Genomic DNA, 24,870 nt, shown 5'->3' on the forward strand with positions numbered 1-24,870 from the left:
GGCTCTGCTACCAGAGATTTATAATAGAACAAAATCTAGAGACATCGTGACAAATAGTATGACACTAAATGTAAGGACCTCCAAGATAAAGAAACAAAACTCATATAATGAGTGATTGTTGTCCTTAATGAACTATGTGATCTCTTATCTCTTTTGCTATCCCTTGGTTATATCATATTGTTACAATATTTCACCTTGTTTTCTGATATATTTCATATGTGCCTAATTGGTTATTTGAAATTGGATAGGGAAGGGGGGAAATGAACATGAGTGGGGGTAGGGGAAGGGAAATGGGGACCATATCATTACATGGGGTATCAAAGTTGGAGAAGTAATGCACCTTCTATCTGGTGAATATAATGTAACCCTTCTATAAATTACAATAAAAATAAATACATAAAAAGAAGATCTGCACAGAAAACAATAATAATGGCATTTTTGGGGTAGTGGATGAAATTAGAGTGAATCCTGTTGAGTGAGATAAGTCAAGACCAAGGAACAAAAGGTACATGGTATCCTTAATATATGGATATTAGTTTCAAACAGTAGTAGAGCGATGATTGAATAGTTCATACCCAAAGTTCTGGACATAATTTTGGAGATATAAACCATAACTACATAGACATAAAAATCTAGGATAGACTATACACTCTATAGACATGTGTTTTATTATAGATTAATCTGTATCTATGACATACAAAGACTCAGCTTAATTTTTACTATATTCTAAAATCTATGTGCCAGTGATTGTATAGCGATTCCCTTCTTGAATACTTGTTGGTTAAACATGACATTTGAAATATGATGTAAAATTCAATGTTAATAATTTTTTTAAAAAAAGAGTCTAGAGTTAAATACCACTAATGTACTTGCTCTAAGTGGTACAGAAATTTTCTTAATGAATCAAGGGGTTTTATTACATCTTTATGCAATTATTTTAGTTCTGAGTGTTCTACACTCAATGATACTTCTGGAAAGATGATATAGCTGACTGTGTAGATGGTATGAAGACATACTGGCCTAAACGTAGAATAAAGCATTGGTAAGTGGCTGTTAGCTGTCCAAATTCTACTGGAATATGTGGAATGAACTTATTAAGCACAATGCAGGCTCTTAGTCAGATCAGGATCAAGATTATGTGGTTCCATGAGATGAATGAGGAAAGATCAGAAAAATCTACTAAGATATCCAGATATATTTTTGAAACTAAGGTATCTGGACTCCTTTTTTTTTCTTTCTTGATGGGGAGCTTGAACTTTGGACCTGGGCAAGGTCTCTTAGTTCTTTTTCCTCAAGGCTAATGCTGTACCAGTTTTAGCCACAACTCCACTTAGTTTTTGGGTGGATAAGTGGAGAGAAGAATCTTACAGTTTTTTTTGTTTTCGTTTTTTTGCTTGGAAAGGCTTTGAATCACCTTCTCCCTGGCTAGTAGAATGAAAATTATGACCCTCCAGCGCCTGTCTAGTGATTTTTTGAAAATTGGACTTTCTTCCAAATCACGTAACTGGTTCCTAGCAAAGTTTTGAAGCCTGACTTAAATGTGACAGATTTTTGTCACTTGGAGACACTCTGTGCTGAACGTTAGAAATCTACCAGCTGAGTCACAGTGGCACTTCCAGTTTTTGTTTATGTGGTGCTGAGGAATGGAATCCAGGGTTTCATACATGCTAGGCAAGCTTCATTTTCAGCCAAAGGTTTTATGTTTTGTTTTTTCAGTGTTGTTGCTTCTAAGGTACTGTATGATGTTCTTTCATTTTCTTTGCTTTTTACCTCTTTTCTTCTTTTTCCCTTTAGTTTTATTCTCTGTAGTCACTGTGTTGAATTCGGGTACCCTGTGTCTTGTACATAGGTTTAGGAGATTTGGGTAATGGAGAGGGTATAATTAAATGGTAAAAAAAAAAAACAAAGGAAAAAGGGTGAACCAATTGAACAGTGATACTTGGAAGACACTAAACGGAAATGAACTGAACAATCTGGGTGGAGAGGGGCCTGAGGGTAGGAAAACAGAGAAAAATGAGGGAGGGGATAACAATTTTCTTAAGAAATATGTTCATTACTTACGTAACCGTATGCCAACTATATATTGACTTAACAAAAAAAATTAACTTAAAAAATAATTTAGCCGGGTATGGTGGTTCACACTTGTAAATGTAGCTACTCAAGAAGCTGGGATCCAAGGATAGCAGTTCAAAGTCAGCCTGGGCACTAAAGTCCATGTGACTCTTATCTCCAATTAAAAACCAGAAACCCAGAAGTGGCCCTATGGCTCAAGGGATAGGGCAGTAGTCTTGAGCTGAAAAGCTCAGTGACAAAACCCAGGTGCAGAATTGCAGTCCCATGACTTGAATGATGAATGATACTAGCCAGGCTCTGTGCGCTCACACTTGGAATCCTATGTACAGAGAATCAGGTTTGAATCCAGACCAAATTCCATAAGATTTTTACCTCTAATTAACCAGCAAAAAACAGAGCGTTGAATTGTGATTAAAATGCCACAGGCCTAAGCTTTGCATAAAAGGGGTAAGGGGTAGCATTCAGGATGCCCACTCTCTCCACTCCTTTTTAACATCCTACTAGAATTCCTAGGCAGTGCAAAATCAGACGGGTGGGGGTGTGGTTTTGGAGGGAAATGGGTACCAAGACATGTGAAAGGGTATCAATGTATGTGAATTAATGCACCTTCTATCTGGCAAATATCATGTATCCCTTTTACTAATTACAATAAAAAGAATTTAAAAAAATAAAGTTGTAGTGTGTGGGGAGGATGATGGGGTCAAATACATTTCTTCTTAGAAATATACCTCATCTGGTTGCCCTGGATTTTCCTGGCCTTCTTCTTAGACAAAGGACTGTTATACTGGATTTGTGGCTTGGCAATGATCTAGCATGTACATCTTCGAGTAAGACATCCACAACTTCCATGCCTGAGACTCGAGTTTCCTGACCTTTGGCAACAACACAGCAACATCTTTCTTCCTCCTGAGCCACAGGCCAAGTGAGCTGGCTTGAGTTGGTTGTTAGTTACAGTGGCTTGGTTACCAGGGTTCCATATTCTGTTCCATTGTGAGGGAGGCAGGGTCACCTTTCAGGGTCCAATCACCAAAGATCCTTGCTCACAAAAGACCTCACCAAAGACATACTGGAGGCTGAATCTCTCCTCCAATCTCACAATATACATGTGGATGTAGTAAACAGCACACCTTATTTGTCCAATCCCAATGTCTTCCACTAGGCCCAACTACCAGTCTGGTCTCAGGCTCAAGGAGCCTTTCTTAGGTAAGATCCAAACTTAAGGTCAATATTGCCCTCATCCTTTACAAAACATTTGCTTCACACTGCCTTCTCTGCCTGCATTTTGCCCCTTGTCGAACTTTTTTTTTGTTTTTGCTAGTCTTGGGACTTGACCTCAGAGTGTGAACATTGTTCTTGGACTTTCTTTGGGCTTTAGCTGTCCCACCGAGCCACAGCACCACTTGCAGCGTTTTCTATGTATGTGGCAATGAGGAATCAAACGTGAGTCTTTTTGCGTGGTAGCCAAGGACTCTACCACTAGGTGAAACACACAGGGCATCTTGCACATATTTTTGACGTCAGTCTACTAGGATATTATTAGGTTTCTGTATCCTAATCAATTTTTTCCTGATGATTAGCTTTGCTGTCATGTGTAAAAAATGCAAGAGGGAAAAACACAGAAGAATCAGTGAATTTTAAAACAAAGCATTACACACATAGATAAGTGTTCATTCTTTGTAGGAGAAAGGATATATTGACATGATGATGATGACTTTATAATTACTATGTCAGGGTTGAGAGTTTGGCATAGTGGTAGAGTGCTTGCCTAGCATCCATGAAGATCTGGGTTTGATTGCTCAGTACCACATAGATAGAAAATCTAGATGTGGCACTGTGGCTCAAGTGGCAGAGGGCTAGACTTGAGAAAACCCGAGGACAGTGCTCAGGCCCTGAATTCAAGCCCCAAGACTGGCAGAAAGATAAAAGAAAATAAAAATGCTTTTTACGAGCTAATTCACTCACAGCATTTGCTTCTGAAATCTTCGCTTCTGCATCTTGTGAAATACCCCTTTCCCTCAACGTAGACAAGAAAAACAGATCCATCCCATGGTCCACTGTGAGGCCACTGGTTGGGCTAAGAGCTAGTCGTGCAGCAACAAATAAGTTTTATTCTAATACTTTCCAAACTTTGTACTCAAATATGCTACCTACTTACCAACTTAGGTCAGTTATCCTTATGCTATAACTTTTCTTCTTTACTACAATATTCTTACACTCCTACGTTAATCCTCTTGCACCTCCCCTGACCTCTCTCATTCTTTTTTTCTATCTCTGGACCTCTGCTCGTCTTTCAACCCTTATACTGCACGGATCTACACTTGATGGCTGTTGAGCAATACTGTATATGTAGGTGGTTAATTATTCTCTAGGCTCAGAGGGACTTAAAGACAATAGAGATTGGATTGAGAGGCTTATTGTTTTGGGTATAAATCGCTTATCAGTGGTTGTATTAGGCTGGTCTGTAAGTGCACAAAAAGAAAGAGTGATAATACCAATCAAAACTTGTGAACATCTAGTGTCTGCCAGCTACAGAGGTCTAGGTTGGTTATATCTGAAAAAATATAATCATATTTAGTAGTAATCTTGCTCCCATTTTCAAATGGGCAGAACAAGAAACTCAAGAAAAATGTCAAATCAAGAAACAACATCCCCCACCCAATGTAAACACACAATGGAACATTCACTGGCAAACCTAGAGGAGAGTCTTCCAATTGCTACACAAATGCAATTGATAAACATCATTAATGAAAAATGTGAAAATATAAAGAAAGAGATAATGGGGAAGCCATACCTGAACAAGAGGAAAGCAAAAACAAGGTGATAAGTGAAAAAGAAGAAGCCATAAAGGAGGCCATAATAAAGGTTTTTCAAAGAAAGATGGATGAATTCAAAGAATCCACAAAGAAAAACGTGACCAAACTCCAGCAAATGTCCAAAGAAAATAAAGCTACTGAGCTAACCACTCAAAAGGAAATCAAGGAGATAAAGAAATCCATACATGATCTAAAACAAGGGATGCAAGGCATCAAAAGTGAGCGATTAGAAGCAAGGGAGATGAAAAATAAAGTAGATAGCTTTGATAGCAGGTTAGACATTGCAGAGGAGAGAATTTCCGTGGCTGAAGATAATTTAGGTATTATAAAGAACAGAAAATGAGTCAATCCAAATCTAGGAAATATGAGAGAGCGCTTCAGAAGGTCCAAGATACAATTAGGAAGCCTAATTTAAGGCTAGATGGTATTGAGGAGGGCGTGGAGAAAGAGGTCAATGGTATTGGAAATATACTTCAGGGAATCATCTCAGAGAATTTCCCAAATATCCAGAAGGGCAGGCCCATCCAGATACGAGAAGCTTTTAGAACCCCAAACAGACCTGACCAGAAAAGAACATCCCACCGCCACATTGTGATCCGAACTGGATCAATAGAAACGAAAGGAAAGATCCTAAAGGTAGCCAGGGAAAAGGGATCAGTAACCTACAAAGGCAAACCAATCAGAATAACCCCAGATTTCTCAGCAGAGACCATGCCAGCACGAAGTGACTGGAAGCATATATGTCATGCCCTTAAATCAAATAACTACCAACCAAGAATACTGTAGCCAGCTAAGCTCTCATTCATAACTGAGGGAACAATAAAAACATTCCATTCCAGGGAAAAGCTGCAACAATATGTCGAAACAAAACCAACACTACAGAGAATTCTCAAAGATGCACTATACATAGAAAACCAAAATAAATGCAATATAGGGAAAGAAATGGCACCTAAACAGCATACAATCCAAGGACCAGAAGAACTGTCAAGAGACACAGGCCCTACTGAAAGCTTTTAAAAATGGTAGGAACTAATAAATATCTCTCAGTCCTAACTCTCAATATCAATGGACTTAACTCTCCAATTAAACGGCATAGGCTGTCTAGTTGGATCAAAAAGCAAGAGCCATCGTTCTGCTGACTTCAAGAGACACATCTTACCCAAAACAATCATCTTTTGAAAGTGAGAGGTTGGAATAAACTCTATCAAGCTAACTACCCCTATAAACAGGCTAGAGTTGCCATCCTCATATCAGATACAATAGACTTCAAACTAAAATTAGTAAGAAAAGACAAAGAAGGTTACTACATACTACTAAAGGGATCTTTCCTCCCGGAAGACATAACAATCCTAAATATTTACACACCCAATCCCGGAGCTCCAAACTTCATCAAGCAAACTTTACTTACACTGAAACCATACATAGATCGAAATACAGTGATTGTTGGTGAGTTTAACAAACCACTCTCACCTATGGACAGATCAACAAGGCAAAAACTCAACAGAGAAACCTTAGAACTGAACAACTATATAGACCAACTAGATCTAACAGACATCTGCAGAATATTCCACCCAGTAACACCACAATATACGATTTTCTCAGCAGCACATGGAACATTTTCCAAAATAGACCACATCTTAGGCCATAAAGCAAACCTGGACAGATTCAGAAACACTGAAATTATTCCATGCACACTCTCAGACCATAAAGGCATCAAATTGGAGCTGAACACACATCTCCAACAAAGAAAACCCTGTAACTCATGGAGACTGAACCACACATTGTTGAATCAAAAACAATGGGTAATCGAAGAGATCAGAACAGATATCCAACTGTTTATGAAATTTAACAATAAGGAGCACACAAATATCAACTCCTTAGGGATACAACAAAGGCAGTACTCAGAGAAAATTTATAGCGCTGAGTGCCTACAACAGCAAGTTGGAAAAATGGCAAACCAACTAGTTAATGTCTCACCTTAACCTCCTGGAAAAAGAGCAACAAACCAACCCTAAACCCATGAGGAGAAAGCAAATTATTAAAATCAAAGCAGAATTAAATGATTTGGAATAAAAAAACTATAGAAAGAATCAACAAAACAAGGAGTTCGTTCTTCAAAGAATTAACAAAATTGACAAGCCCTTAGCAAATCTTACCAAAAAAAGAAGAGAGCGTATCGAAATAAACAAAATCGCAGATAAAAATGGTAATATCACGACAGAAATTACCAAGATCCAGAATATCATGAGGGAATACTTCTCAAACCTTTACGCCAACAAATTTGAGAATCTAGAAGAAATGGATGAATTCCTAGACAATATTAACATACACACACTGAACCAAGAAGAGCTAACCCAACTCAACAGGCCTATTTCAAGCTCTGAAATAGAAATGGAAATTAGACAACTTCCACTTAAAAAGAGCCCAGGGCCAGATGGATTCACAGCTGATTTCTATAAGGTCTTCAAAGCAGAGCTCACACCAATACTCCTCAAGCTCTTCAACGAAATTGAAAATGAAGGTTCTTTACTAAACTGATACTGTGAAGCCAGCATATCCCTCATCCCCAAACCAGACAGAGATTCATCAAAGAAAGAGATCTATAGACCCATTTCTTTGATGAACATCGATGCAAAACTTCTCAACAAAATCCTGGCCAACCGTCTGCAACAACTCATCAAAAAAATATACACTATGATCAAACTGGATTCATCACAGGGAGGCAAAGCTGGTTCAACATACACAAATCAATTAATATAATTCAACGCATCAACAGGAGCAGGGATAAAATCACATGATTGTCTCAATAGATGGTGGAAAAGGCATTTGACAAGATCCAAAACCCATTTATGTAAAAAGATGTGGAGAAACTAGGAATCCATGGAACATTTCTCAATGTAATAAAGGCTGTGTATGAGAAACCCACTGCTAGTATTATACTTAATGGTGAAAATCTAAAGCCATTCCCTCTAAAATCAGGAACGAGACAAGGATGCCCACTCTCTCCACTCCTTTTTAACATAGTAGTAGAATTCCTGGGCAGTGCAATAAGGCAAGAAGCAAGCATAAAGGGGATCCAAGTAGGGAAAGAGGAAATAAAACTATCCCTCTTTGCACATGACATGATTCTGTATTTAAAGAATCCTATAGACTCTACTCCCAAGCTCCTTGAGCTGATTCAAAGCTTTGGAAGGGTAGCAGGCCATAAATTCAACCCTCACAAATCAACTGCCTTACTTTACGCCAACACTGAGAGGAACGAGGCAATAATCAGGAAAGAAAATCCTTTCACAAAATCCTCAAAGAAAATAAAGTACCTAGCAATTAGCTTAACTAAGAATGTAAAGGACCGTTTACATGAAAACTTTAAAACCCTAAAAAAGGAAATTAAAGCAGAACTAAGGAAATGGAAAAACCTCCCATGCTCCTGGATTGGAAGAATCAACATTGTGAAAATGACAATCTTGCCAAGGGCTATCTACAAATTCAATGCAATACCCATCAACATCCCAATGTCATTCTTTAAAGACATAGAAGAGGCAATTCAAAATTTCATATGGAATAATAAAAGACCCCGTATAGCAAAAACACTTCTTAGCAGAAAGAACAGCGCTGGAGGAATTTCAATTCCAAACTTAAGGCTCTATTACAGAGCTATGATTCTCAAAACAGCTTGGTACTGGCACAAGAACAGGCCTGAAGTCCAATGGAGTAGAACTGCGGACCCAGATATTAAACCACAGACCTACGGCCACCTAATCTTTGACAAGGGAGCCAAAAAAAATAGAATGGAAGAAAGATAGCCTCTTCAACAAGTTGTGCTGGCAGAACTGGTTAAGCACCAGCAGAAAACTAAGGTTGGGTCCTTCTTTGTCACCTTGCACTAGAATTAACTCCAAATGGATCAAAGACCTGGAGGTAAAAGTTGACACACTGAAAAGTTTACAGGAAGGAATAGGAGATACACTAGGCCTCCTTGGCACAGGTCGAAACTTTCTTAATAAGGACCAAGAATCACAGCAAATCAGAGAAAGGCTGGATAAGTGGGACTGCATTAAACTGCAGAGCTTTTGTATGGCAACGGATATAGCTAGAAAACTAATCGGGAAGCCTACAGAGTGGGAGAAGATCTTCACCAACCAAACAACGGACAAAGGCCTCATATCTAAAATATATCAACAACTCAAAAAAATTGAATCACTCCAAAACTAACCTCCAAAGTAACACCCATCCCATTAAAAAATGGGCCAAAGACTTAAAGAGAGTCTTCTCTGAAGAAGAAACAAAAATGGCCTATAGACACATGAAGAAATGCTCAACATCTCTGGTCATAAAAGAAATGCAAATCAAAACAAGTCTAAGATTCCACCTAACTCCAGTTAGAATGGCCAGGATCAGGAAAACGAATGACAACAAATGCTGGAGGGGATGTGGCCAGGAGGGATAACTACTACACTGTTGGTGAGAGTGCAAACTCGTTCAATCCCTATGGAAAGCAGGGTGGCAGTGCCTCAAAAGGCTAAACATAGAATTCCCCTATGACCCAGCAATTCCACTACTTGGCATTTACCCAACAATCCAGAAACAAGGGCATACTAAACCCACTAGCACAATAATGTTCATTGCAGCGCAATTTACCATAGCAAAGATATGGAACGAACCCAGATGTCCCTCAGTTGATGAGTGGATCAACAAGTTGTGGTATTTGTACACAATGGAATTCTATGCTGCTGTCAGAAAGAATGACATCGCCCCATTTGTTAGGAAATGGAAAGACTTAGAACAAATCATATTAAGTGAAGTAAGCCAGACTCAAAGGAACTTAGGCTCAGTGGTTTCCCTCATTAGTCATAATCGGTAGAAACTTTGGGCTGTACTATCAGTGATTTGCAATAGAGCAAAAGGCCCTATATAAGGCCATATAATGTGAAGCTAATTGAAAGGACCTCCAGGATATTGAAACAAAAGCCACATAATGAATGATTGTTGTACTTAATGTACTATGTTGTCTCTCATCTCCTTTGCTGTCCCTTGGTTATCCCATATTGGTGTAGTGTCTCACTTTGTTATCTGATATATTGAATTTATTTGTATTTGGATATTTGAAATTTGATAGGGAAGGGGGGAAAACCAAGACGGGTGGGGGTATAGCGTTCGAGGGAAATGGGTACCAAGACATGTGAATGGGTATCAATGTATGTGAATTAATGCACCTTCTATCTGGCAAATATCATGTAATCCTTTTACTAATTACAATACAGACTAACAGTCTGGTCTCAGGCTCAAGGAGCCTTTGTTAGGTAAGATCCAAACTTAAGGGTCAATATTGCCCTCATCCTTTACAAAACATTTGCTTCACAGTGCCTTCTCTGCCTGCATTGTGCCCCTTGTCGAATTTTTTTTTGTTTTTGCTAGTCTTGGGATTGACCTCAGAGTTTGAACATTGTTCTTGGGCTTTCTTTAGGCTTTAGCTGTCCCACCGAGCCACAGCACCACTTGCAGCATTTTCTATGTATGTGGTAATGAGGAATCAAACCTGAGGTTTTTTGCGCAGTAGCCAAGGACTATACCACTAGGTCAAACACACAGGGCATCTTGCACATAGTTTTGACGTCAATCTACTAGGATATTATTAGGTTTCTGTATCCTAATCAATTTATTCCTGATGATTAGCTTTGCTGTCATGTGTAAAAAATGCAAGAGGGAAAAACACAGAAGAATTAGTGAAATTAAAAAAAAAGCATTACACACATAGATAATGTTCATTCTTTGTAGGAGAAAGGATATTTTGATAAGACGATTAAGACTTTATAATTACTACGTCACTGTTCAGAGTTTGGCATAGTGGTAGAGTGCTTGCCTAGCATCCATGAAGATCTGTGTTTCATTGCTAAGTATCACATAGATAGAAAATCTAGATGTGGCACTGTGGCTCAAGTGGCAGAGGGCTAGACTTGAGAAAACCCGAGGACAGTGCTCATGCCCTGAATTCAAGCCCCAAGACTGGCAGAAAGATAAAAGAAAATAAAAATGCTTTTTACGAGCTAATTCACTCACAGCATTTGCTTCTGAAATCTTCGCTTCTGCATCTTGTGAAATACCCCTTTCCCTCAACGTAGACAAGAAAAACAGATCCATCCCATGGTCCACTGTGACGCCACTGGTTGGGCTAAGAGCTAGTCGTGCAGCAACACACGAGTTTTATTCTAATACTTTCCAAACTTTGTTCTCAAATATGCTACCTACTTACCAACTTAAGTCAGTTTCCTTATGCTATACCTTTTCTTCATGACTACAATATTCTTACACTCCTACGTTAATCCTCTTGTACCTCCCCTGACCTCTCTCATTCTTTTTTTCTATCTCTGGACCTCTGCTCGTCTTTCAACCCTTATACTTCACGGATCTACACTTGATGGCTGTTGAGCAATATTGTATATGTAGGTGGTTAATTATTCTCTAGGCTCAGAACACTTAAAGACAATAGAGTTTGGATTGAGAGGCTTATTGTTTTGGGTATAAATCGCTTATCGTTGGTTGTATTAGACTGGTCTGTAAGTGCACAAAAAGAAAGAGTGATAATACCAATCAAAACTTGTGAACATCTAGTGTCTGCCAGCTACAGAGATCTAGGTTGGTTATATCTGAAAAACTATAATTGTATTTGGTAGTAATCTTGCTCCCATTTTCAAATTGGCAGAACAAGAAACTCAAGAAAAATGTCAAATCAAGAAACAACATCCCCCACCCAATGTAAACAGACAATGGAACAGTCACTCGCAAACCTATAGGAGAGTCTTCCAAGTGCTACACAAATGCAATTGGTAAACATCATTAATGGAAAATGTGAAAATATAAAGAAAGAGATAATGGAGGAAGCCATAGCTGAAAAAGAGGAAAGCATAAACAAGGTGATAAGTGAAAAAGAAGAAGCCATAAAGGAGGCCATAATAAAGGATTTTCAAAGAAAGATGGATGAATTCATAGAATCCACAAATAAAAACGTGACCAAACTCCAGCAAATGTCCCAAGAAAATAAAGCTACTGAGCTAACCATTCAAAAGGAAATCAAGGAGATAAAGAAATCCATACATGATCTAAAACAAGAGATGCAAGGCATCAAAAATGAGCAATTAGAAGCAAGGGAGATGAAAATAAAGTAGATAGCTTTGATAGCAGGTTAGACAATGCAGAGGAAAGAATTTCCAGGGCTGAAGATAATTTAGGTATTATAGAGAAAGAACAGAAAATGATTCAATCCAAATCTAGGAAATATGAGAGAGCGCTTCAGGAGGTCCAAGATACAATTAGGAAGCCTAATTTAAGGCTAGTTGGTATTGAGGAGGGCATGGAGAAAGAGGTCAATGGTATTGGAAATATACTTCAGGGAATCATCTCAGAGAATTTCCCAAATATCCAGAAGGGCAGGGCCATCCAGATACGAGAAACTTTTAGAACCCCAAACAGACCTGACAGAAAAGAACATCCCACCGCCACATTGTGATCCGAACTGGATCAATAGAAACGAAAGGAAAGATCCTAAAGGCAGCCAGGGAAAAGGGATCAGTAACCTATAAAGGCAAACCAATCAGAATAACCCCAGATTTCTCAGCAGAGACCATGCAAGCACGAAGTGACTTGAAGCATATATGTCATGCACTTAAATCAAATACCTACCAACCAAGAATACTGTAGCCAGCTAAGCTCTCATTCATAACTGAGGGAACAATAAAAACATTCCATTCCAGGGAAAAGCTGCAACAATATGTCGAAACAAAACCAACACTACAGAGAATTCTCAAAGATGCACTATACATAGAAAACCAAAATAAATGCAATATAGGGAAAGAAATGGCACCTAAACAGCATACAATCCAAGGACCAGAAGAACTGGCAAGAGACACAGGCCCTACTGAAAGCTTTTAAAAATGGTAGGAACTAATAAATATCTCTCAATCCTAACTCTCAATATGGACTTACCTCTCCAATTAAACGGCATAGGCTGTCTAGTTGGATCAAAAAGCAAGAGCCATCGTTCTGCTGTCTTCAAGAGACACATCTTACCCAAAACAATCATCTTTTGAAAGTGAGAGGTTGGAATAAACTCTATCAAGCTAACTGCCCCCATAAACAGGCTGGAGTTGCCATCCTCATATCAGATACAATAGACTTCAAACTAAAATTAGTAAGAAAATACAAAGAAGGTGACTACATACTACTAAAGGGATCTTTCCTCCAGGAAGACATAACGATCCTAAATATTTACACACCCTTTTGAAGATTCTCAAAAGATTGAAGATTCTACCAGTGTAAGTTAGATTCCAGCATTGATAGTAAATAATGCTATGAGTATGGTTTTATATTTGAAATAGCACTGTTGACAAAATCTAACACACATTTGCTTAGTATTTGCTTTTGATTTCCCAAGAAGTTCAGTACAAGCTAACAGGTGCTGCATATATCGACTGGGAGAAATGATTCAGAATATGTGACTCATTTGAACAGAAGTCAGTGAAAAGATACAGAAGCAGGATACCCATATTGTGATAATTTGTATCTTTTGCAAATTTTGTGTTTGTTATTAATTCCATTTGTAGTGTACATTTCTAGGTAAAAACTTTTAAAATGTTTCCAAACAATTTGTTATTTCAACGGCAAAAAAAGACATTTATATGCCTGATAAAATTCACAGAATCCAAATTTTTCCATATTATTTTTTGGTTTTTGTTTTTTTTTGGGGGGTCATACATCTTGAACTCAGCCTGGGCACTATCCCTGAGCTCTTCAGCTCCAGGCTACCACCTTAACCTGGAGCCAAGCCCCACTTCCCATTTTCTAAAGGTAAATTGGAGATAAGAGTCTCAGGTCTTTTTGTGTCAGGATGGCTTTAAACCTTGATCCTCAGATCTCAGCCTCCTGAGTAGCTAGGATTATAGAAGTGAGCCACCACCCCATCATGCTCAGCTTTCTGGTTTTTTTTTAAACAAGCCCTTTGGCTGGAACTCGGTCTGAGCACTGTCCTTCAGCTTTCCTCAAGCCTAGTGATCTTCTACTTGAGCCACAGCACTACTTCTGGTTTTTTCTGTGTATGTGGTACTGCAGAATTGAACCTTCGTCTTCATACAAGCACTCTACAACTATGCCAAACTCCCAGCCCCTCCACATTAGTTTTTATGATAGATCTTTCCATGCATCCAGGATGGCTAGAAATCCTTCTTGAGTTTCCCAAGATCAGGGAGTATAGGTGTGTCCCATCCTGTGTGGCTACATAACCATTGTTTAGGGTAAAATTCTCTCTTCATTCTACCCATCTAGAGCAATTTTCATCTTCCATGTATAATCATTAAACATTCAGCTCCTGTTCCTCTCTACTCCATTCTCTGGAACCATCGTGCTTTTTGGCTCTAAGGGTTTGTTGATCCTTGGAAGCTCTGGAAGGGAAAACATACCCTAGCTCTTCCTTTATGACTGCTGTATTTTTAGTTTACTGTAATCAAGATTCATCTGTAAAATATAGTAAAATGTTCTTCCTTTTCAATGCATTGTTTTGCATATTTCTATCTTTGGATTATTATTAATAGTTGTGAATGGATTCTCCACATATTTGTTCTAGTCTCTGCTTTCTCTTCCGTTAGGTACAAATCTAGAAATAGAAGTGTTGGACCATATTTCTATGTAATTCTATATTTAGTACTTTTTAGCACTCTCCACGCAATTTTTGATTGTTTTATTTTCCTTGCAGAAATATTCCACAGTTCTACTTCTTCTCACTTCCTTCCCAGTAATAGTTAGACTTTGAAAGTTGTTTTTTTGTATGCGTGTGTGTGTGTGTGTGTGTTTGTGTGTGTGTATGTGGATCTTTTTGTTTAAAACTATATTTATATTAACATATTTAAAGTAATGATTTCATTGTAATTTTAATTTTTCTCATGACTGTTAATATTGAACTTCTTTCTACATTTTGAACTACTATTTCTATATATTCTTTTTAGAAAATCCTCTCCAATCTCCAATTTTTTTCCCTTTTTTGTGGGGTAGTGGGGAAAGTCATGGGGCTTGGACCTTGGGCCGTGAGCTCTTTAGTTTAAGGCTATTGTCCTACCCTGAGTATTGCCCCTCAGTCCTTCTGCTCACAGCTCCCTCCCCTCTTCCCATTATATACAGAACAAAGGTCATCCTCAGTCTTTTTGAAAAAGTAAAACATACAGTAAATTTGTAGTATGAATCAGCAAGAAATAAATTTCTTGCCAGGTGCAGTGACTTCTACCTGTAATCCTATCTACTCAGATATCAGGCTGATATCTAATGATTTGGTTCAAAGCCAGCCTGGGCATTAGAAAGTCTATGAGACTCTCATCTACAGTTAACCACTAGAATATGGGAAATGGCACTGTGGCTTCATAGGTAGAGTGATAGCCTTGAGTTGAAGAGCTCAGGAACAGTGCCCAGGCCCAGAGTTCAAGCCTTACAAATCCCCCAGCCAAAAAAAAGAAAAAAAAGTTTCTTCCCCAAGTGATTATTATGCCAGACATAGAACATTAACATTCTGGGTGTACTTCACAGTATTATTACTTGATACCCTAAGATTTTGCAATATTCTCACAGAACCAGCATATGTCATCATATAATATAGTTCCTTTTCAATGGAATAATTCCATTTATAACCTAAATCTACTCCCCCGACTTATTTTTGTCGATACCACAATTGCTCTACCATGATATGCCACAAGCCATTAAACATTTTATGGTGGGTAATTGGAAAGGAGTCTCATGGAATTTTGTGCCAGGCTGGCTTTGAACCATGGTCCTCAGATCTCAGTCTCCTGAGTAGCTAATAAGACAGGCGTGAGCCACCAACACCTGGCTTGCCTTTTTATTTTTTGTGGGTCTTCGGACTTGAACTCTGGGCCTAGGCACCATCCCTAAGCTTTTCAGGTCAATATTTAATGTAAGTCTAAACATTTAAGTAAAGCAATACAATTCCAACAAAAAAAGAATAAAATTCCAGACATGGTGTGTCTATAACTCAGTGCTAATTACTTGATGAAAATGTGCCATTCCAGAAGCTGGTGTCATTTGATGATGTAGCTGTGGATTTCAGCTGGAAGGAGTGGCAGCATCTGGACACTGCTCAGAGGACCCTGTACAGAGATGTAATGCTGGAGACCTACAGCAACCTGGTGTCTTTAGGTAAGCAAAAGTCAAATTCACTTGCAAGGCCAAGTGCCTTGTTATTTTGCAGATACGTGAATGTTTACCAAACTTTCAATACTATTTAAATGAAAGATTCCAGGCCCTGAGAAGTATCATTAATTTCTAAAGAAAACATAAGGTAATTTTGTACTAATTCTTCAGCATACCTTCAGGATACTTTGACAACAGTTCTAAATTATGTTTCCTCTAATGGAGACGACATTCCAAACTTACACAGTAATTATAAGTGGATAAACAATCCAGAATAGAATATATATCATTATTGGAAATAGGATCTACAAATCACTAAACAGTGAGTTTATAATGGAAACCTGGCACTAGGTGCAATGTTTAATGCCTGTAATCTTAAAATATTCAGGAGGAAGAAATCTAAGAATTCTAATTTGAAGCCAGCAACGGCTTAAAAATTGCCATGAAACTCTATAACTCCAAGTAACCCCTCAAAAATGTTAGTGGAGTGTCAAGAGTTTGACTTAGTGGTTGAGTGCTTGCCTAGCATGCATGAAGACCAATGCATGTAAGTGGAGCTGGGACTCAAACTGGTATTTTTCTAGCCTTGAGCAAGACAGCTAAGTTTATGCCATACAAAATGAATGCAGAGCTGGGTAAAAGTCAACCATGGAGCCAGTGAGAAATGAGAGAAAAGATTTAATAGATAACTTGTGAGTAGGATGTCTGCGAACTTAAAGCAATGATGACCCAGCATAAGCAATAACTCTACTGTTTCTAATTTACAGGGCCCTATGTTCCCAAACCTGTATTAATTGACAAGCTAGAGCACTGTGCAGACCTCTGGATAGGAAATTCCTCTGACAAGAATATCACAGGTGAATGAATGCATCTTCATATTGATGTTGGAGCCTGAGCCCCATTGGTAAGTTCATGTTGTGATGTACTGAGCAATAATATTCTTAGTTACCCTAAATCCTGTGTGGAACCTATGGAATTCTTTGTGAATGAATCAAGAATCATTTTCTTTTCCCAATCCTATGCTTGGTCTCAAGGCCTGAGCATGGTCCTTGGGTTTTCTCAAGGCTAGCTCTCTACTTCTTGAGTCATAGCACCACTTCTGGCTTTTTCTTTGTATGTAGTACCAAGGAACTGAACCAGGTCTTTGTGCATGCTAGCCCAAACCCCCGGCACCAAGAATCATAGGGTGATATAATGAATTCTATGTGGCAGTAGAGTTAAAGTTAGATTTCTCTGTAGAAAACACTGTGAAACAAAATAAAATGAGAAAGCCATGAGCCCATGGCTCATGCCTGTAATCCTAGCTACTTAGGAGGCTTAGATCTGAGGATCAAGGTTCAAAGACTGACCTATCACAAAAACACCTTAGACTCTTCTCTCCAATGAACCAATAGAAAATGAGAAGTGGGGTTGAGGCTAAAACATAGGGCAGTAGCGTTGAGCTGAAGAGCTCAGGAAGAACAGCCAGGTCTAGAATTCAAGTCTCATGACTGCAAAACAAGAAAGAAAGAAAGAAAGAAAGAAAGAAAGAAAGAAAGAAAGAAAGAAAGAAAGAAAGGAAGAAAGAAAGAAAGAAAAAGAAAGAAAGAAGAAAGAGGGAAGGAAGAGGGAAGGAAGGAAAGGAAGGAAGAGAAAGGAAGAAAGAAAGAAAGAAAGAAAGAAAGAAAGAAAGAAAGATATTTCATTTCTTTAAAACTAAGACTATAAATGATTGAGCAAACAAGGAATAAGTCAGGGTATTATTCTCTGATAAGGATAATATCTTTTTGCTGGTAGGAAGAGACTGGTATTCAGAACCAGACCTTTCCACCAGAAATTGAGCCTAGTGGTAGAGTGCTTGCCTAGCATGCACAAAGACACAGGTTTGATTCCTTATTACCACATACATAGAAAAAGCCAGAAGTAATGACTTCATTGGTAGGGTTCTAGTCTTGAGAAAACCCAAGGACAGTGGTTAGGTCCTAAGTTCAAACCCAGGAATGGAAGGAAAAAAAAAACAACAAAGTTTCAATCAACATAAGAAAATTAACTATACAATGAGCTGGGGATTTTCTGGTCTTCCATCGTTCTGAGGGACAGGAGTGTTAGAAAAGGAATTTTTATAAGACTTCAAATGGAAAGAAACAAATTTCAAAATTCCCACAAATACCTAAATTGATACTTTAGTGAGAAGTTGTAACTGAAGGGATATAGGTGTAAGTCCTTACTCTCAAGAATCGTTCTTGCTTGGATCAAAGGCAAACAGACATATAAACCAAACTTGTGGCCGTTGAATCTAGAAAAAATTCGTGTTCCTCACTTAATGGTTAATAAGCAAACATCATTGAAACTGGGTAAGGTAATCCTATCTGCTACTCAGGACCTGAGACTCTTATCTGTAGTTAACTCTAGAAAAGAGGAAGTGGGGCTGTAGCTCAAGGGTAGGGGTTATAGTCTTCTGCTGAAGTGTTCAGGGACAGGGCCGAGGCCTATGAACTACAAAAAAAAGAAAAGAAAAGAGAAGAAAGTTTTAAAAAGATGCAAAACAGCACAATATTTAGATTATTTCTCAAAAATAAAAGAAAGGCAGCTATTCCTCAATGTATAAACAAAACAGTATTTGAAAAAAAACAGCTGCAGGTATAGTATAGGTAGTACTCAGCTTAAAACTGTAGCAATACATAGTTGGGTAATTTCAATAAATATTTCCTGTGATATAAAAAGAGAACTATTATATAAGTACCGCGCGCTAACCGATTGCGCCACTGGAGCACTCCTTTGCTGTCCCTTGGTTATCTCATATTGGTATAGTATCTCACTTTTTCATCTGATTTATTGAATTTATTTGTATTTGGATATTTGAAATTTGATAGGGAAGGGGGGAAAATCAAGACAGGTGGGGGGTGTGGGGGGCGGAGGGATACGGGTACCAAGACATGTGAAAGTGTATCAATGTATGTGAATTAATGCACCTTCGCTCTGGCCAATATCATGTAACCCTTTTACTAATTACAATAAAAAAATACAAAAAAGGGAACTAAAACACAGAAAAACATTATTGGTCATTGTAAAATATCATTTTCTTAATATGTTAGGGAGAAAAGCATATATTTCTCACAAATCAATTTCCACTTTTATATTTTAAAATATCTAACACTTAGGATGGGAAAGTAAAGTCATTACCTTTACAGTAAGGAATATTTGTATCTCATGTATGTTTGTGTCTTTTTTTCTATGACTCATTTTAGATGTCCAGGTAATGGAAAATGTGTTCAAGACCTGCCAGGAAAGTCCACATGAATGTCTTTGTGAAGTAGCAGTTGCAAGTAGTATCGAAGTGGAGGAAAACGTGAGATTTGCAACAACTTTAAATTTGAGCTCTACACATAATCCAGAGCTGATTAGTAATAACGGTAACAACTTAGGGGTGAGGACTGATTAGTTCATAAAGTGTCAGAACATGCTTCTGTCTCCTAAGCCTGATGAGATGCATACTGCATATAGATCTCGTATGTCTCCTGTTCTTAAAAAATCCATCGGATATTCAGAGCATTTTATTCATGATTGTGACGGTCCAAAAGATCTGCAGTATCATAATTCTGTTCTCCCTGCCCAAGAAATTCTTCAGGGAGGGAGGAAAACTGCTAAATGTACTGTGTGATGAAAAATATTGTACTTAACACCGACCATCACTACAATCCGAAAATGTACACAGGAGAGACTCCTCATACATGTAGTGAATGTGAGAAATCTTTCAGTAATGAAATACGCCTTACAATACCTCAGAGCAAATATCCTGAGATATGTGATGCGTACATCAAGTGTGAAAATTAATTTCTGAGGAGTCAGACCTGACTCTCCAACCTCGATCTCCAAGAGAAGACAAACCTTATGAATATGAGGAACATAATAAAATTTCTGCCCAGAATTCAGCTCTCAGCACACATCAGAGATCTCACACAGAAGAGAAATCTTATGAATGGGATAAATGTGGGAAGACTTTTAGACTGAAATAATACCTCACTTTGCACCAGAGAAGACACACAGAATTGAAACCTTATGAATTTAACAAATGAGAAAAGTCTTTCACCCAGAAGATACACCTTCGAGTTCATCAAATAACACACACAGGAGAGAAATCTTATAAGTGTAATGAATATGGAAAGTCTTTCCAAGGGAAGGGAAAACTTCGTGTTCATCAGAGAATACACACAGGAGTGAAACCTTATGAATGTAACCAATGTGTAAAGTCTTTCCGACAGAAATCTTCCCTCAAATTGCATCAAAGAACACACACAGGAGAGAAACCTTATGTGTGCAACAAATGTGGAAAGACCTTCAAGAGGAAGTCATATCTTGATGGGCATAATAGAACACACACAGGAGAGAAAACTTATGCATGTAGTGAATGCGGAAAGTCTTTCAAATGGAAGGTAAAACTCCATGTTCATCAGAGAATATACTCAGGAGAAACACCTTATGAGTGTAACATATGTGGAAAGTCCTTCACACAGAAGCCAAACATCAACATGCATAAGACAATTCAAACAGGAGAAAAACCTTATGAATGTAACCGATGTGGAATGTCTTTCAAATGGAAGTCTTTCCTCAAATGACATCAGAGAACACATAGAGGAGAGAAACTGTACGAGTGCATCAAATGTGGTAAGACCTTCAGATGGAAGTCACATTACAGGAGGCATAACAGAATTCACACATATTAGAAACCTTAGGAATATAACCAAAGTTGAAAGTCTTTCGTGCAGTATTCACCCTTCAGGAAGCGTAAGAGAGTTCACACATATGAGAAGCCTTAGCAATGTAATAAATAGGAAAGACTTTTTAGTCTGTGGAAGAAAACTCAGCTTGTGTCACAGAACCAACACAAGATAAAACCCTTAATGAATGTAGCAAATGTTCAGTCTTTTCCCCAGAAGGCACAAGTCAAGATTTATCACTAAACACCCACAGGATAGAATCCTATGAATAAAATGAAAGGGAAATTTTTTTGAAGAACTCATAGTTGAGTTTGCATGATACCACACAGACACAGGATAAAAATCGTATGAATATAAGAATATGAAAAATCCATCATGAACGTATGACTAAGTATAAAATGCACATAGGAGAGAAAAACCTTATGAATATTACAAATGCGGAAAGTGTTTGACCTGGAAGGCATACTTCTGTGTTCATCACAAACCTGATTCCCATAGAAAAAAAGAAAACTAATGAATAGAACAAATGTGCAATGACTTTTAATCAGAAGTCAGTCTTCAGTACATTTCAGAACATACACAATAGAGAAATTCTGAGTAATGAAAAACATTTAGCTATATATAGAATTTCTGTATATGGGAGCATTAGGGTAAGTCTTCTAAACAAAGTCAACCTTCAGCAAGCATTAAGAGCACTCACAGAAGAAAAAATAGCATGTAGGAAAACCTTTGTCAGAAACCTCTAAAAGCTGACTGTGTGGCTTAGTGGTAGAGTGCTAACCTATCAAGGATGAAGGCCTGGGTTAGATTCCTCAATACTACGTGAAAAGAGCAAGCCAGAAGCAGCACTGTGGTTCAAATGGTAGAGTGCTAACCTTGAGCAAAAGTAGCTCAGGCCCTGAGTTCAAGCCTAAGGATTGGAGAGAGACAGAGAGAGAGAGAGAGAGAGAGAGAGAGAGAGAGAGAGAGAGAGAGAGAGAGAGAGAGAGAGAGAGAGAGAGAGACAGAGAGAGACAGAGAGAGAGAGAGACAGAGAGAGAGAGAGAGAGAGAGAGAAAGAGAGAGAGAAAGAGAGAAAAGAGAGAAAAGAGAGAGAAACAGGAAATTCTAAATTTTACAGAGATAGAGAAGGAGAGAGAGAAGAGACAGAAACTAATTTCTAAACTTTACAGTCTTTCTATTTCCTTACAAATTCGTCTATGTCATTCTTTCTGACAGAAGCACAGAATTCCATTGTGTAAAAATATCATATTTGATCTACTCATCAACTGACGGGCATCTGGGTTGGTTCCATACCTTTGCTATAGTAAATAGTGCTGTGATAAATGTTATTGTTCTAGTGAATTTAGTATGTCCTATCTGGACGATTGGCAAGTAGTGAAATTGCTGGATCACAGGGGAGCTCTATGTTTAGTCTTTTTGGGATACTGCCATAGTGCTTTCCATAGTGGTTGAACGAGTTTGCAATCCCACCAGAAATGTAGTAGTGATCCCTCCTGGCCACATCCCCTCCAGCATACGTTATTAGATTTCTGGATCTTGGCCATTCTAACTGGAGTGAGGAGGAAAAGGGAAAGAGGAACTGAAAATTTCTCTCCTTACAGATGACATGATTCTGTATTTAAAGAATCCTATAGACCCTACTCCGAAGCTGCTTGAGCTGATATAAAACTTTGGTAAGGTAGCAGGGTATAAAATGAACCCTCAATGTCAACTGCCTTCCTATATGCCAACAAATGAGAGTAATGAGGCAAGAATCAGGATAGCAAATCATTTTGCTATCAAAGAAAATAAAATACCTAGGAATTAACTTAGAATGTAAAGCAACTTTTTGATGGAACTATAAACCCTGGAGAAGGAAATTAACGCAGAACTGAGGAAATGCAAAAACCTATGCTCCTGCTTTGGAAGAAGTAATATTGTAAAAATGGCAATCTTGATAAGGACTATCTACAAATTCAGTGCAATATTCATCAATATCCCAATGTCATTCTTTAAAGACACATAAGAGGAAATCCAAAAGTTCACTTGGAATAATAAAAGACCCCTTATAGTCTGTCTTCTTGCATGATACATAATGTTTAATCTCACCTTCTCCACCAAAATATCACCTTTCTCATTGAGACATAGGTGGCCCTGTTTACTAGCAGCAAAGGCTCAAACGCGCAGTTTCAGGTGTCACCACTGCCTCTGTTACTGGGTAGATCCAACTCTGTCATCGATTCTGAGGTCTGCTCTGGGAGTCTAGGTCACAAGTTGTTCTGTGGCTTCTGCTGCCAGCCTGTCCCCATTTGCTTCCTTTTCCTCCAGCAGCCCACAACATGGAATGAAGTTCAGGCGCTGATGCTCTCCTTCATATGCAGGGCAGGATGAGCCCAACCCTCTTTCATCTTCCTCTTCCAATTTTTGGGAAAAAATGTGCTGGCAGAAGTCCTCAGGTGTGGGGCATGGCTGATCCACGCTTTTAATCCAGGCTGGTCAGGAGGCTGAGATCTGAGTATGGAAGTTCCAAGTCACCTAGAACAGGAAAGTCTGATAGATTCTTACAACCAAAAATAAAAACAGCTGGGAATGTAGTTTGGGCTCAAGTGGTAAAGGGCTAGTCTTGAGTACAAATGCTTAGTGCCCAGGCCCTGAGTTCAGGCTCCAGCACTGCCAACAACCTCACTTTAGTGAGATTTTAGCTTTATCCATGTAGGCACATCTCACTGGAATCTTTGCTGGTAGAGATAGTCTTCATAATTTTGTCTCAAGGTAAAGGTCCTCCTTGGGTAGTACAAATAAGGTGTCATGGAGAGAGGAGCTCCACTTGCTCCAGGTTTGAAGATGGCATAGGTCAAGCCAGCATGGAGTTGGCACATCAGTCTTTTTCCTAGCACCACCTACCAGTGAATGTCCAATGACATTGATTGTCATACTGGTAGGGAAGTGACCAGGGGGGATCACACCTACACTGTTGGTGTGAGTGTAAACTCATTCAACCACCAGGGAAAGCAGTGTGGTGGTTCCTCAAAAGACTGAACATAGAGCTCCCCTATGATCCAGCAAATCCACTACTTGGCATCTACCCAATTGTCCAGAAAAAAGGACATTCTAAAGCCACTAGCACAATGATGCTCATTGCAGCACTATTTACCATAGCAAAGCTATGAAACCAACCCAGATGCCACTCAGTAGATGACTGAATCAAGAAGATGTGGTACTTATACACAATGGAATGCTATGCTGCCATCAGAAGGAAAGACATCGCCCCATTTGTAAGGAAATGGAAAGACTTGGAAAAATTCATATTAAGTGAAGCAAGCCAGACCCAAAGAAACATAAGCTCAATGGTTTCCCTCATTTGTAACAATTAGTTCACATCTAGGACTCTCCTAGCAGAGGATTACAATAACTCAAAAACCTAGGTATATAAGGTCATATAGGATGACACTAAATGAAAGAATCTTTAGGATATGGGAACAAGAGCTATATCTTGTGTCATCGTTGCTCTTAATCTTGTGTGATTTTTGTCCTTAAACTACTATGTTATTTCTCATCTCTTATTTTGCCCTTTGGTTATTGTCAGATTGTTAATGTATCTGATTTTTTCCCTGGCATATTGTATATATGTTTATTTGTTTATGTCAAATAGGAAAGGGAAGGGGGGAAACAAGATGATTGGGAAGGGGAGGGGAGAGGGAACTGGGGACAAAAACATGTGGAGTGGAATAAATGTGTGAGAAGTAATGCAGTCCACTACCTGTAAATGTAATCGTAACCCCTCTATACATTACCCTGAAAATAAAAAAGAGACTATAAAAATATCTGTAGAAAATGAGGCTGGATGATGGAAACAACCAGATGCCCTACTACAAAAAATGTGATACACGCACACACACACACACACACACACACTCACACACACAATGGAATGATACATAGCCAACCGACAAGATAAAATAATGGCATTCTCGGGGAAGTGGATGAAAAGGAAAAAAATCATATTAAGTGAAGTAAGCCAAACTCAAAGGAACATAGGCCCAAGAGTCTCCCTCATTTGTCAAATTCAGTAGAAACCTTGGGCTCTGCTACCAGAGATTTATAATAGAACAAAATCTAGA

Source organism: Megascapheus bottae, unplaced genomic scaffold (assembly GCF_031878675.1).
Source record: "Megascapheus bottae isolate mThoBot1 unplaced genomic scaffold, mThoBot2.hap1 HAP1_SCAFFOLD_63, whole genome shotgun sequence".
In the NCBI taxonomy this organism is placed as follows: Eukaryota; Metazoa; Chordata; class Mammalia; order Rodentia; family Geomyidae; genus Megascapheus; species Megascapheus bottae.